This window comes from Bos javanicus, chromosome 6 (assembly GCF_032452875.1).
Source record: "Bos javanicus breed banteng chromosome 6, ARS-OSU_banteng_1.0, whole genome shotgun sequence".
NCBI classification, from domain to species: domain Eukaryota; kingdom Metazoa; phylum Chordata; class Mammalia; order Artiodactyla; family Bovidae; genus Bos; species Bos javanicus.
The window spans coordinates 72886744-72902527 of record NC_083873.1 but is presented as its reverse complement, the minus strand read 5'-3'; the positions used below and the strand labels follow the sequence as shown (position 1 = coordinate 72902527).

The 15784-nt window shown below is 41.6% G+C and overlaps 1 non-coding gene across 1 annotated transcript; it reads left to right on the top strand.

Annotated features, from left to right (window-relative positions):
* The first annotated feature begins 12965 nt into the window (after nucleotides 1-12965).
* On the top strand, nucleotides 12966-13038 carry TRNAK-UUU (transfer RNA lysine (anticodon UUU)). The gene has a single exon. It is a non-coding gene; the product is annotated as a tRNA-Lys (tRNA).
* The last annotated feature ends 2746 nt before the right edge of the window (nucleotides 13039-15784 follow it).

Here is a 15784-nt window from a genome sequence, read left to right as displayed (position 1 = left end):
AATGGAATGGAATGAAGTGGGCAGGAGAAATCACAATGCATTGCACACAGTAAAAGCACACATTAGTTTCTGAAACTTACATTTTGATCATGTAGGCGCGTGTGCCTGGAAAATGGTTTTTGCTGCTAAAGTTGCTGCTGTTGTTACTTTGGTTCTGCTCCCTCGCTGATCAGTCTCTTTCATTTACACAAGTACTTTAATGTTAGACACCAACGGACATAGATCACGGAAATGCCCAAATTTCTGTTCAGGACTTTGGCCCAGTGTTTATTTCAGCCTTACAACTGCTGCTGCCGCTTCACTTCACTCACTACTATTGAGACTGTGATTCCTTCAGGGAAGCTTCGAGAGACTTCTTTATGAATACTTGAGGCACTACTGGGCTCACTCCAGGACAGAAGTTTACATGATTCATGAGAGCTGTGCCTGCAGTTGACAAAGACAAGGCAAACTGCACAAGAGCAACTCATCTCTTACCTAACTTTACGTGACCATTTGACAATGCAGGCAGCTATCATGGAATTCAGCATCATGAAAAAATAAATAAATAGAATTTTTTAAATGTAGATGCACCAGAGAAGTCAAGACAAATATTTAAAGAACAGTTATACCCAAAAGTAATGTCAATGTGATAGCGACCAGGTGATAAAAATAAAATAGGTACAACATTCTTTAGCCAAGTTTAGAAATAGTCCCTTCAAGCACCAGACCATTTTCATGTTCAAGAGGATACACTAAAGAGTGGTTTTCTCCAATAGAAACCTGGAAGAGTTTGTTATGCTCCTGAAAAAGTGATTGTTGTATGGTGCTTGATGTTGCTGAATAATGAAGATGCTAGCTATTTCTCTAGTGCTATTAGAAAGCATCACATTACTCAGATAAAAGTTGTATAACTACACTAGGTCAGTGCAAAAGATATGATATTGTTTGGAATGATAGTTGTATCCTTAGAATGCATTCTACTGGCATGATAAAAATGTCTCAGAAGGCCGGTATGCTGCCTGAGCCAGAATGCCCAATCACATAACCCATCTAGGCTTTCATACTTTTGCTGTTGATAAAGTCATGAGCCCATTGCCTGCTCGTTCAACACAACTGCCCATTCTCCAACCAAATGTATGGTTTAATTTTAATTTAATTTTATCCCCAAAGCCCATGTCTTCTCTCCTGCAAGCTGTAGATTTTTGCATCTCCCTCCACCCCAAGCTTCTGTCCCTTCATTTTTTATCAGACAACGTCCTCTCCATCGTTTAAAGTCCATTTCAAATGTCATCTTTCAGTGAAAATTTTTATGGTCCCACTCCATCCATACTAGACAGGATCATTTCATGTAAACCTTGGTAATGCCTGGTCTGAACAGTTTCTGTGACATTATTCCCTGACTTGCCTTCACTTATTTTATTTACTTATCAATATTTATTTTTCCTCTATCTTAGAGAATTTTAAGGCATTTTATGTCTTAATCCTCTGTGTACTCCCTGCAATATCTGGCATTATGCTTTGCACTTGAAAATGCTCAATACCTGTGGCTCCACTGATCAATAACACTTGCCCTTTGACAGTCTGGGACTTGATAGTCATCCTTTTATCATCTCTGTACTTCCTTTCTCACATCTGCTCATAGGAATCAGCGCACAGTGACCTCAGCTATGCCTTGAAAATACTAAAAGATCAGAAGTTAGAAATTTGACCTTCTTTGTAAAAAGTTGCTGTGCCTCTGTCTCCCTAGGTCTTATGAGATTCTAGATCTCAAAGTCCTCAATATTGATATAATGTCCAAGTCTGGGGTTAGGTGAACTCCCCAGTGTCATATATAAGGCAGAACTTAGACTAAAATCTAACATGAGGATGAGATCTATTTTTGTTCAGTGATGTTGTCATAGATATGGTTAGTTTTTCTCTCTAGGGATCTTGAGCTGATTCATTCCAGGAATGTGATTTTTAAGTATGAGCCTAAGAATATTAATTTGCCAAAATAATAATATTTAAAAGAAATTTTTCATTTACTTGTACAGCCAGCATGCTTGACCTTGACCCAAAGTTTCAATGATGAATATATCAGAGTTTACTACGTACAATCCTATGCTTGCCTGTGACAAAATCCCTCCAGGTTCTATTGGTTCTATCAAAAACATCCAAAGAAAAATGAAGTTCAGCTAGAAACCTTTTGCTGATTTTATTCTCAGTAGAACTCAACCACAAACCGAAGTCACTGATAAATAATGTTTCGAATGAAGAGAAAATAATGAATCAATAACATGACTGGAAAATTCTGGAAATGGATCAGAGTTTTGAAAAATCTTCACAGCAGATTTTCTTCCAGGGCACAATCGCAGCATCCAAATGCATTTATTATTGGCTCACTGCGATTTCTGTGGAGCAGAAATTGAGCAAGGTCCTTCCTGTCCACTTTCATTTGTCATGTGGTTGGCTGTTATCTCACATTCTCTTATTTAAGCACAACCTAAAATCTCTCTTCTTCACACTAAATTAAGAGACTTTCATATCCTATGATTTGCTGACTTTGTAGCTTCCTTATACCTGAAAGTTAGGATGACCTTTTGCCCTAAGATTATTTTCACTAAAGGTGTTTACCAAGTCTCAGTTTCTTTATGATACCTGTGTGTGTCATTCTCCATTAAGGTGATTACCATGTAGGTGAGCATTACATAGATCTACACAACGTTTCTCCAATGTCATAGGTTCAATAACAAAATCTTGGTGATTGTAATTAATTATAATAAAGACCATTGGAGCTATTGAACACAAACTCCTACAGGCCTATACAGCCAAACAAAAGCAACTACTTTTTCTGAATTTAGTGGTAAATTCAGAGCCTTGAATGCACAAAAATCAAGAAAATTTCAATAAAGGGAGATTCATCTTTTCAGATCTCTGTAGGTAATAAGAAGTCATATCTAAGATTTGCTGCATAACAAAAGCACCTTTAGTCAACCTATGTACTAGTCTAGGCAGATCTTTAGGGGAAAGTCCATGCAAAGCAGAATGCCAAAGGGTTATTTAAAGTGTATGAAAAAAATGCAGATTATAAGGAAAATCTTTTTAGTTTTGGAAATGATAAAGTCTGAGTACGAAATAACATGAGCAGCTTCTAACAGCATGACGAAATGTAAATTCTGGTTGAAATAGTTATTGTCCTTTCAAAGGGATCATCTTGGGAGACTAAACATATTCCAACCAAACTGCTTTTGTTCCCAAAATGTCATTTTTTAAAAGGGTTTCAGGGATACTTTCTGTAATCCTCATCCTTTTAAGTTGGGCTTGATTTTTGGAAACAATCTGCAACAACAGGCAAATTCTAGGGTGCCCCATGACCTCATCCCCTCTGTGTTCGTAGAGTGATCCCCTCCCCTCAAGTGTGGGCAGGGTTTGTGACTCACTCCTAGCAATAGAATATGGTAAAGGTAGCAGTGTATACAAAACTGCATGCCCATGATTATATTACCTGAGGCCGTAACCCATCTGGTTAGTAGACACTGTCTCCTTTGCTGGCTTTGAGGAGCAAGTCATCATGTTGAAAAAGTCTGTACTGTAAGAAGCTGAAGGTGGCTTACAACTGACAGCCGGGCAGAAATTGAAGCCCCGAGTCAACATTCTGGAAGGAACTGAATGCTGCCAACCACCATGTGAACTTGGACATAAACCCTTCCCAGCCAAGCTTTCAGATGAGATCACAGCCCTGGCTAATAGTCTGCAACCTTGCAGAGGCGCCAACTATGCCATGCCCACACTCCTGACCCATGCTGCTGCTGCTGCTGCTGCTGCTGCTAAGTCGCTTCAGTCGTGTCCAACTCTGTACAACCCCATAGACGGCAGCCCACCAGGCTCCTCTGTCCCTAGGATTCTCCAGGCAAGAACACTGGAGTGGGTTGCCATTTCCTTCTCCAATGCATGAAAGTGAAAAGTCAAAGTGAAGTCGCTCAGTCGTGTCTGACTCTTCACGACCCTGTGGACTGCAGCCCACCAGGCTCCTCCGTCCATGGGATTTTCCAGGCAAGAGTACTGGAGTGGGTTGCCATTGCCCTCTCCGTCATGACCCATATAAACTGTGAAATAATAAGTGTGTGTTGTTTTAAGATGCTAAGCTTGTGACACTATTATTATACCACAGAAAATAACTAATACACAAACTTCGATTGTTCTGACCCAGGATTAGCCAATATGCTTTTTATCCCAGCTATCATTCTCAAATCTTGTCCTCTTAATTATCTTTTGTTTACCTTGCTTTCCCACCTATTCACTCCTAACAAAATCAAAAGCTCCCCTGAAAGGGAAGTACTTTCAAATCCACCTAATTCTTTACAGGTTAGATTAATAGCATATAGTATTTATAGGACATTTATTATGTTTCAGGCACTGGCCTAAGCACTATACATAAACTATTAGTCCACACAATCCTATTAGGTAGAAATTCTTATGATTCTTATGATTCTAAAAGATAGAAATGGAGTGAAATAATTTTCCTAAGGCCAGAAAGCTAGAAAACAGTAGAGTTGTGAAGCTAACTCAAGCAGTCAACTTCCAGAGCCTACACAATTAATACATATCTTATAAAAGATCTCTGCAAGCATTATCTCATTTAATCCAAACAAGGGCCCCACAGAGGAGCTATTCTAGTGACCAGATTTACAGATGAAGAAACTAGGCTCTGAGAGTTTAAGAGATAAAGTCTCTTAACTTGTTAGCGGTCAAGTGGAGGCTAAAAGAACCAAAGTTTTGTTGATGCCCTAATCCAGTGCTCTTTCTTACCACAAGAACACCAGTCAGTTGTTGCTCTGAAGTCCTGAGGCTGATTTCTTGTGAGCAGGTCTGGTAATGTGAGTACAGCAATAACCAAAATAAAAGCTCTGAAGCTGTTTTGAATGAAGGCACCATCATCAAGACACTTAAGAATAAACACACCCAAGGGTTCTATTGTGAAGATAACACTCATCTCCAGGCAATATTTTTATGATCACAAAATTAAAATTGTATTATTTTAGAGTCATACCTCATAAACAGACACAAAACTAAGACATTAAATATAAGGCACATAACTGTGAAACTATGAAAGGAGGAGTGTTAGCCATGGACAGAGGAGCCTGGCAGGCTACAGTCCATAGGGTCTCAAAGAGTCAGACACGACTGAAGCGACTTAGCACACACACAGAGAAGATCAATATTTCTCAAAGTATGTTCCTGGGGACACCAACCCCACAAGATGTTAAAAAGTGTTCTGTGGGAAAAAATATATAGGGGGATGCAGGGATAGTCAAATAAGTTTATGCTATTTGCAGCCCTCTAAGAGGCTTCCCTCGGAGAAGGCAATGGCAACCCACTCCAATACTCTTGCCTGGAAAATCCCATGGACGGAGGGGCCTGGTAGGCTGCAGTCCATGGGGTCGCTAGGAGTCGGACATGACTGAGGGACTTCACTTTCACTTTTCACTTTCATGCATTGGAGAAGGAAATGGCAACCCACTCCAGTGTTCTTGCCTGGAGAATCCCAGGGACAGGGGAGCCTGGTGGGCCACCATCTATGGGGTCGCACAGAGTCGGATACGACTGAAGCGACTTAGCAGCAGCAGCAGTAAGAGGCTTCCCTGGTGGCTCAGAGGTTAAAGCATCTGCCTGCAATGCAGGAGACCCAGGTTCAATCCCTGGGTCGGGAAGGTCCCCTGGAGAAGGAAATGGTAACCCACTCCAGTATTCTTGCCTGGAGAATCCCATGGATGGAGAAGCCTTGTAGGCTACAGTCCACCAGGTCGCAAAGAGTCAGACACGACTAAGCGACTTCACTCTTCACTCACTCAAGAGGCTTATGGTCCACATTAGAACTTAGAGGCTCTGAGAAGTCCTGCACTAAAGAAATCTATGAAACTCTGCTGAACCCAGTAGCTTCAAAACTTTTTAACTACATAATCTTTTTTCCTGAGAACACTTATTAATGTCTGCTAGGACTCTCATTTCTACCTGGGAAATTCTGTGAATTTACTTCAAGGTTAATTTTCATTTCACAGGAGGTTAAAAATGAAGTTTGACCTATAAAGTGAGTTAGAGGTAGTTTGTTTAAATTATAAAGAACTTAGGAGGCAATTGCAAATGTCCCCAAGAGCACACATTTTCTTCGGGCTCCCAATCCATTAATTTTAGTTGCCCATTATCTGTTCATTCTTCTCAAGGTACCTTGAGTTGATGATTTTTGATGAATCTGAGAATATAAAATAACATTTACAGATAATCAACCCATTTCCAGAACACAGCTTCTGGGTATAACCATTTATTCTACCAGTTTGCTTCAAGTAATCCCACATTTGCCACACAGCAAGACAAAAAGGTAAATACATTACATTTCTATTACAGGAGGAGTCTGTGAAGTTTCCCCCATGCCATTTCCTTATTTCAGCTAAAATAACTATGTTCAAAGGGCATATTAATCCTATTGACCTTTTCAAAACTCCTGAGCGAGATCTCACCTTTTTTATTTTTCTTTTTCTCCATATTAAAGTGCTTGATAGAATTCCCTCACCCAAGTCATTTTCATAGTCTGTAAAGTGGAGACAATAACTTGGAGGCTTAATGATTCACATCAGTTTTCTTTCTCAAGTCACTGCCCACACAGCCAAGTGATTAGTATCAGATAAAACAAGGATGCCTTCAGGAAAATTGTGGGTGCTGCTGTAGAACCGTTCTTTAGCTCTATGAGTCATTCTAGCTTTGGTCTCAACTTTAGGTAAATTGTTTAACTTTCTTAGGCTTTGTGTTTTAACCCTCTGTTTTCTCGTCTATAAAATGGACTTATAATAGCTCCCAGAGTTGTTGAGACGAGTAAATGCGATAGAGTATAGGAAATACCAATCAGTTCATCTATTCAAAGAAGTATTCTTATGCCTGACACTCTGCTTTTAGGGATGCTCTACTGCCAGGGTCCAGCCCCAGTGGATCCAGGGAATTCGAAGCGGGGACGGCATCGGCGAGGATCAGGAAACAATTGTCTAATTAAACGTTAATTAAGGATATAAAGAGTGGTTAAATAAGGATAGCTCAGTGAGAAAATTTAGTGGAGAAAAGAGGCTGAATAACTTGGCTTACGTGGAAAGCTAATAAAATTCCAAAATAAGGAATTTGCATCACCTATGTGGGCCTCAGGCGTCCTCCCGTTCTCCTGAAGGAGAGGAGACACTAAGGCCTCCCCAGTCAGATCTTAGAAGCCCAGGCAAAATTAGTAGGATTGACGAGCCTCCGCGCCCCAGATAGAAATTCAGCCAGAAGGTGAGAGAAAGAACAACATGGGGAGACCAAGTTTCAGTGAACAAAAGCCCGCACTTTATTTTCCAAAGTAGTTTTTATACCTTAAGTTGTGCATAGGGGATAATGGGGGAAGGGGTAGAGTCAGAAGTAAGCCAGGCTTTCTCCCTGCAAACTTATCATAAGCAAAAGCTTAGGTGATTTACATCATCTTCTGGCCCGGAGGCCTGTTAACATTTTAAGACCCTTTCTTCAGAAAACTTATTTTTCTCTAAAGGTGATTAGTCAGGCGCCACCCTCCAAAAGCATTAGATACAGTTGCATTCCTATAGGGCAAAGATGTGGTGGGCTATAACAAGAAAAAGAATTAACTCAAGGGTCCAAGGTTACAACATTAAAGCTACTACTTACACCAATTATATTAATCAACACACTGCCAGGGACACAGTAGGTAAGGGATATGGAAACTTAACAGCAAACATTGGCCCAACAAGTGAAAAACCCTTCACCAATACAATTTCTAATCAATCTTTTAACTGCTCAAAGGAATCTGTATTTAGACAGTTTAGAACATCTTGTGCCTCTCACGGTTGTGAACTAAAACACGCTTGTCACGCCCAGGAACTTTATTAACTGGAGCTGTAATTTAACTCTTTTTCAGAGAGAGGTGGTGGGGGACAGCCCCCCATAAAGTCAGAGGTGTAGGTGAGAGCACAAAGCAGTAAAGTAGGCAGACTCTGGTTTGGGGGTAGATGCTCGAGAATTTCCAGGGGAACTCCTGAGGCTCGATCCCACCTTTGCGTACACCGAGCCTCCTTCCTCATGACCTTTGCCACGGGCGGAGTTCCTCACGCTGGCTCCCAGCACTCTACGTTTAATGCTTATAATAAAACTCCTACGGTAGCTCCCCTTTATAACAGGGGAAACAGCAAAAGTTAAGAATTTTGTTCACAATCACCAAGCTGATATATGGAGAACCGTGGATTTGAGCTCTTTTCTATTTGATTGTTCTTTCCATTGTACCACACTGATGCCCAAAAAACTAAAGGTGCTGTGTCCCCTTAGCATGTATTTGCCAAGATGCTGAAGGGGAAAAAAACAAAACAAAACAAAACAACTTAGTCAAACCCGACCCTAGGCAAAGCTGTGATGTAATAAGCAAAACTGATCTCCTCTATCCTTGATGCCCACATCTAGGGAACAGAGTCTTCACATTGCCCCTGTAAGCCCTGGGATTTTCCCACAGTGCTTCACTAGGACTACCTACCCAGACAGTAGCCAAGCTTCCAGAGCAGTGCTCCTGTATAGCTGGTCCATCAGCTGTTTGTTAGCAGACAATGACGAAATGAGAGGTTTGTACTTGAACGAATGTGAATTATGTTGCTTTCTTCAATTAGAAAAGTCGCAATATCAAAAACCAAATCATTTTAATTAAAAAGAGTGTTTAGTGGCCCTGCAAGCTACTAATCACATTATAAACCAGGGGCAGTCCCCAGACTACTCTTTGAGTAGCAGTGTTCTAGAACATGCCCAGCTTCCTCTTCTCTCTCTTCCCTCAATAGAACGTAACGATATATGCTCATTTCCCATAAGTTCTACTCTTCTCAATGACTAACCTAAAAAAATAATTCATGTAAAGGTTCTGGTGTTGCTTATGGTTAATGCTTGCTGTCTCTAGAGAAAATTTTTATTATTTAAAATGGATCTACTATAGACATTCCTTAACACAGAGAATCATTCAGCAGTGGGGATCTTAGGTTCCAAGCAAGGGTGTGAGAAACAAATATTAGGGAGATATATGGTAATTCAGGTGCTACTTAAGCCACATCAAACTGGCCCACAAGTGTGTGTACAAGCAGACACGTGTGTGACCTGTGGTACTGTGGTAAGGCATGGAGCGACTACAGTGATGTGAGGGTCAGGGAAAGAAGCTGCTTGTTCTTAAGTCAAAATATCTCCTCTGAGTTTGCCAAGGACAGGCAGGATGAATTTAAACCTCACTTCTCTATCAGAGTCAGATGTGCTTTCTCCCTCCTCTTCCCTACTCTCGGTACTGAGGGAGCCTATGCATCCAGGGTGTCAAGAAGAGTGCCTGGCACATAGTAGGCACTCAATAAACATACTAGTCCCTCAGCAAACATCCACTTGACACTTATTTTGTGCCAAGCACTATTCATACAACTGAGAACGAAACACATAAAGACCCTGGTCCTCATGATGCTCACATTGAAGTGGGAGAGACATCAAATACAGGAGGAAAGAAAGTAAGGAAGGGCCTTTGAGATGCCTGAGTCAGGGCAAAAGGAGGACAGAGTATACTAAATGTGCCTAGCCTAAAATGTGTTTTTTCTCTTGCTGCTGCTGCTGCTAAGTCACTTCAGTCGTGTCCAACTCTGTGTGACCCCATAGATGGCAGCCCACCAGGCTCCCCCATCCCTGGGATTCTCCAGGCAAGAATACTGGAGTGGGTTGCCATTTCCTTCTCCAATGCATGAAAGTGAAAGTGAAGTCGCTCAGTCGTGTCCAACTCTTCCCGACCCCATGAACTGCAGCCTACCAGGCTCCTCCGTCTATGGGATTTTCCAGGCAAGAGTACTGGAGTGGGGTGCCATTGCCTTCTCCGGTTTTTTCTCTTGACCATATTCAAATGTTATGGTACCATGATACTTTCACAGCAGGCCTGAGTTTGGATATTTAAATTACTCCAAGAGACAGTTGGACTGTGTTTAAGGAAAAATTTTCTTTCTGGGATAGATTACCAAGGAAAGGTACAAATTCCATTCCCTGAGTTCTCAAGACAAAAATAACCTTCAAAATGAGTGTTCTGAATCCAACCCTTACTAGGAACCATTTGTAGAAGAAAGAATACTGGACAATAAAACTGAGTCCCTGCTGTGCCATTTAGAAGCTGGGTGAGTTTGACCAAGTCACCCCACCTCTATAATCCTCACTGTCTTCATCTGTGGAAAGAGAAGGGAACATTCGATGACCTCTGGGTTGTCTTTCAACCTTGCGATATCAGTGACACTAAATTCTTTCAGTCTCTTCAAGTTCGCTTCTTCCATATTTTCATTATCATAGGTTTTCACTGGAAAAAAATAGGCTACCTCACTTCTGAAAATGCAGTGTTATACTCAAGATCTTTTAAAAAGTATACCCCATTGCTAGGACTACAATTGTACAGAATGTAAGAGAGACAGAGAAAGAAAGAAAGAGAGAACCCTCAATAACATCATCATGTCTGTATTTGCCAGGAAGCTTTCAGTGTGGCTCTTACTATCATACACGGCATTTCCCACACTGTCATCATACAAGTAAACCAATCTTTATACAGTCCATACTGCTGAAAAGCCATGTATAACCCAATTTGGGTCACTGAAAGCACATCGCAGGGCTTCCTAGGTGGTGCTTGTGGTAAAGAACCCGCCTTCCAAGGCAGGAGACACAAGAGACACAGGTTCGATCCCTGGGTTGGAAAGATCTCCTAGAGAAGGAAATGGCAACCCACTCCAGTATTCTTGCCTGGAGAGTCCCATAGACAGAGGAGCCTGGCAGTGTGTTTGTGGTGGCGGTGGGGAGGAGTGTATGTTTCAGTCCATGGGGTCGCACAGAGTCAGACACGGCTGAAGCGACGGAGAGCAGACACACAAAGCACATTGCAAGTATGCTAGAAAGACTGCTATCAAAAGAAAACTATTTTATCATCTTTTGCAGTGTAAATAATCACACATGGTTCATTTTTTGTGACAATCTGGGTTTGTATGAATTTAAGCTTAAAATTATAGCCAATATTTACCAAAGACCCACTCTGTGCCAGGCTTTATGCCAAAAGGTAATAGAGTATTGCATCTAATACTAAAAATATAATTTTGAAATTAGTGTTATGATTATCACCATTTTATAATGGGGGAAAATGCAGCTCAGAATAGCTAAGTAATTGATACAAACTCACTTAACCAGCAGGAAGGAGAACTAGAAGGCAAAACTACATATATCAGATCCAAGAGCCTAAGTTCTTAACCATTACTCTACTGTGCCCATGAAAACTGAGGCAAGGGTTTACCTTGGGCACATGTGGAATCTTGGGTCTCACTTTATCTTGTGGCTTCTATTTTCTTAGCGCCGAAGTCCTTACACCCATTTCACAGCTACAAAACATCGTTTCCACATCTGGCAAATGGGAAGGAGTCTCCAGGCATAGATGCTGCTCTCAGAAACCCAGGTCGGTGAGCAGAGATAAGTCATAGCAGGCTCAGAGAAGAGTGGCTAGACCACAAGAAGGCTCAAAGCCATATTATTTGGGGATAGTTGGAAGAGGTGGGCAGGATTGGAACGGAGAGGAAAAACCTCAGGGAACCATGCTATTAATTTAACATAGTCTTTTCACAGTTCAGTGGTCTCATTTGAGGAAGTCGGTTCAGCCAGAAGCAGCAGAATCTTGGAACATTCAGCCACACAGATACATCTTTAAAATATAGGAAGAAACAAAATGTGATCTGTACCACAATGCCACTTATTTAAATTAAAAATCTATTACAAAAGAACAATGCCTGATTTATAAGAAGTCACACAAACAGAAGGATACATATCCCACATATTAGAAAGCTTGCCTATGGGGAGCAAAGTGGAAGTGTGAAAGTGAAAGTCGCTCAGTCATGTCCTACTCTTTGCAACCCCAAGGAATAGTCCATGAAATTCCCCAGGCCAAAATACTGGAGTGAGTGGCCTTTCCCTTCTCCAGGGGATCTTCCCAACCCAGGGATCAAACCCAGGTCTCCCACATTGCAGGCAGATTCTTTACCAGCTGAGCCACAAGGGAAGCATGGGGAGCAAAGTGGCGTGTCAAAGGATAGATTTGTCCTATTTTATTTTAGTCTGAATATATGACAAAGATGACGTGTGTTAAAAAAAAAAAAAACTCCAGGGATAGAGTTAATCAGCAAGTCAAACTTCAAAAGCACTATTCAAAATATGTCCAGGACCCAAACACTTCCATATCTCCCATCATCCAAAACACTATCATCTCCGGTCTGAACTATGGCCAACAACCTCCAAATTGCTCTAAGTCCACCCCTTTCACTGTATAGTCTCTTTGCAGAGCAAATCTTCTAAAACATAAGTCAGATCATATTAGTCTCTAGCTCAACCCCCTCCAGTGACTCCCCATCTTATCTGGAGTAAAATCCAGTATCCTTACAATGACCCACAAGGCCCCACATGACCTGGCTCCCATTCCCTTTCTAACCTCACATTCCACCACTGTCCCCTTTGTATTCCCCACTCCAACCACACTGGTCTTGTTGCTACTCCATGAACACATCAAGCACACCTCTACCTCAGGACCCTGGCACTTACTCTTTCTATTGCCTGAAATGTTCTTTCCCCAGAGATACTCACATGGATTATTCAGTACTTCACTTGAAAGTCACTTGTCAGTGATGCCCTTCTTGACCATCCTAGTTAAAACTCCAAGTGCCCACCCTTGTACTATCTTCCTTTCTTACTTATCTCCTGTCATGCTTTTCATTTTATGTGCTTTTATTCACTCTCACCCTTCCACAGAAAGCAAGCTTTAAGAGTACAGGATCTCTGTCTCTTCTGTTTATTGCTATATCTTCAGAATATAAACAATATCTAGCACCTGGAGCATGGTATGCACTCCATAAATATGTTTGAAAGGATTTTTGTTCAACATAAAAAACTTCCCACATGGGAATTCTCTGATAGTTCAGTGGTTAGAACCTTGTGCTTTTACTGCCAAGGGCCCAGGTTCAATCCCTGGTCGGGGAACTTACTCTCCAAGCATGCACCTGGAACAGGGGGAAAAAAAAAAAAAAAACTGCCTATATATCCATTCATAGATAAAGTGAAATACCTCAGGAGATAATGAGCTCCTCATCCCTGGAGTTATTCCAGTGAGGCTTAGTGACCTTTTGGTAGAGATACAAAAGAAAGGCCTGGAAAGGGGAACAGCAACCCACTCCAGTATTCTTGCTTAGAGAATTCCACAGACAAAGGAGCCTGGTGGGCTACAGTCCTCAGGCCTGCAAAGAGTTGGACACGACTGAGCAACTAACACATACACATACACACACACACACACACACACCCCCCAAAGAAAGGACTCAAGCTCTAGGTATTTGGGCTAGATACTAATCCAAGCTCCTGCCAACCCTGAATGAAATACCATTGTTCTGTGAATTCTCACAAAGATGCTTAAGAAAGCAGGGTCATATTTCCAGTTCCCTATCCCTAGTGAATTAAACACCACTAGTTTGGGGTTTTGTTTTCTTTCCTTTTGTTTCATTTTTAATGTAAATCTTTTAAACCCCATGAGTCCATTTGGTAACATTTTCTCCTGAATACAAAAAAAAGCTGCATACATCTAATTGCAAATGAGAAATTTCAGGACAAGCCAGTGTTATCAACTAACTGTATTATCCGAAAAAACTCATCATCTCACGTAATTTAAATTCTTGCCCTTTGCTCCTTTGTGTATATTTTTGCATTTAAGAAATCTGCTTAAAATTAGTTCAATTCTTCCCTTTGGGGTAGATTTTTAAACAAAAACATGGAAGGATTAAAAACAGGAAGAAAATGACTGATAGCTGAGATTTTTTTCTATAGTCTCTTGATTCCTGTATGATAAGAAGGTAGGAAGCATGTGTGAAAAGACTAAAAAGAGAGAGCGAGAGAAGGCATGTTCTAGGGTCCACACAAATTAGTGATGTCTTCCCTCCAGGGAAGAAAACACTTTGATTGTATTTTTTATAGAGATGAGAAAACTATAGGATCCAAGTCTCTTCTAAATGTGGGCTAAAGTAAAATCAAGGTATTTCCTGTACTACCTCTGTCCTCAGGTAGAAGATGTGATTCTTTAGTTGCATGAATAGTCCAGGGGTCCTACGGGTAACTGGGTGAAGACAACGAGCACAATCCTCTGCTCTACAAAGAGAAAACTCTGAAGCTGACCTGGAGACTTAGAGCAAAGAAGGTGTGTTGCCCCCGTGTGCACTTGCCTCAGCACAGAGATTGGGGACCCACGGGAATATCCAACTACAACATGCTATTCTGAGATGGAGGGGCAGACCTATCCCACTCCTCTATAAACAAAGTTTTGAGTTTGTGAGTTTTCAGGTAACACACACTCTCTTCCCTGTTGCCAATATGTAGTCTGTTTTGGAAAGGAGTCCCCAAATGGACCACAACAAAGAACAGGCACCAATAATTACCACTATTCACCACTCCCTGCCAGTACAGGGATAGCTTAAGTGATCTTTTAAGGAAATTCCCCAACATTGGGCTGAAAAGTATCTATAAGGTCACCATTCCTTTTCCTGACATTTTATCTTTCATGCTACCCACACCGACTTGAACCCTGATAATGGAGCAGTTCTTCATTCTACAGAACATATGCTTTATTATAGAAATTGACACTCTAAGAAAAAATGTTTAGTAGTCATTCAGTAGTACATTCTGAGCACTTTCTACATGCCTAGCACTATGATCAGTACAGAGATGGAAGACTGACGGCCAGGGGAATGAGGGAAGGCAGATACAATAAAGGCAGATTTCTTCACACTTACATGAAGTTCACAATCCATCAGGCAGACAAGACTATCATCATAAAATAATTAAAGAGTAACATAATATGGTGCTGCTACTGCTGCTGCTGCTAAGTCGCTTCAGTCGTGTCCGACTCTGTGCGACCCCATAGACGGCAGCCCACCAGGATCCCCCGTCCCTGGGATTCTCCAGGCAAGAACACTGGAGTGGATTGCCACTTCCTTCTCCAATGCATGAAAGTGAAAAGTGAAAGTGAAGTCGCTCAGTCGTGCCCGACTCCTAGCGACCCCATGAACTGCAGCCTACCAGGCTCCTCCCTCCATGGGATTTTCCAGGCAAGAGTACTGGAGTGGGGTGCCATTGACTTCTCCAAATATGGTGCTTCATGCCATTAAAAACAACAAGCAGAGTTAGCACTGGATTCTGAGACAAGATTCTGTGTGGTTTAACTGGACTGGGCTCTGAATGATAGAAGAAACAGAGAAGCTAGTGGGGTCAGGTTCTAGATAAGCCTGGCCAAAATCAACTAAACAACAGTCTGTCCCTCCACTGGTCCCCCTTCCACAGTGCAGCCACAGGGTGTAGTAGGGGCCCCAAATAACCTCAGGAGGGACCAGGCCACAGGTTTCTGTCCCACTTTAATGTTCCCTCTTTGGATTGTTCAGCATGTGGAATCCAATTCTCAGAAAACACACAATTAAAATAATGCGGTTAAGTCAATAAATTTTTCCTTTTCTATTGACCCAGATGATTCTATGCACATATTTGTGATTGGCTTCCCTCCAAAGGGAGAATTTTAAATGGGAACCAATTGGCAAGAAATTTTGAAAGCAGGTACAAGATCAGGGCCAAAAGGCTGGGTCCCAGAGAAGCAGAAAGGAGTTACCGCTTACATTCAGACAGAAGGAATCAGTTCTCCAAGCAGGGTGCAGCCCCGGCCTGGGAGTGACAATCTCCTACTAAAGGTCTT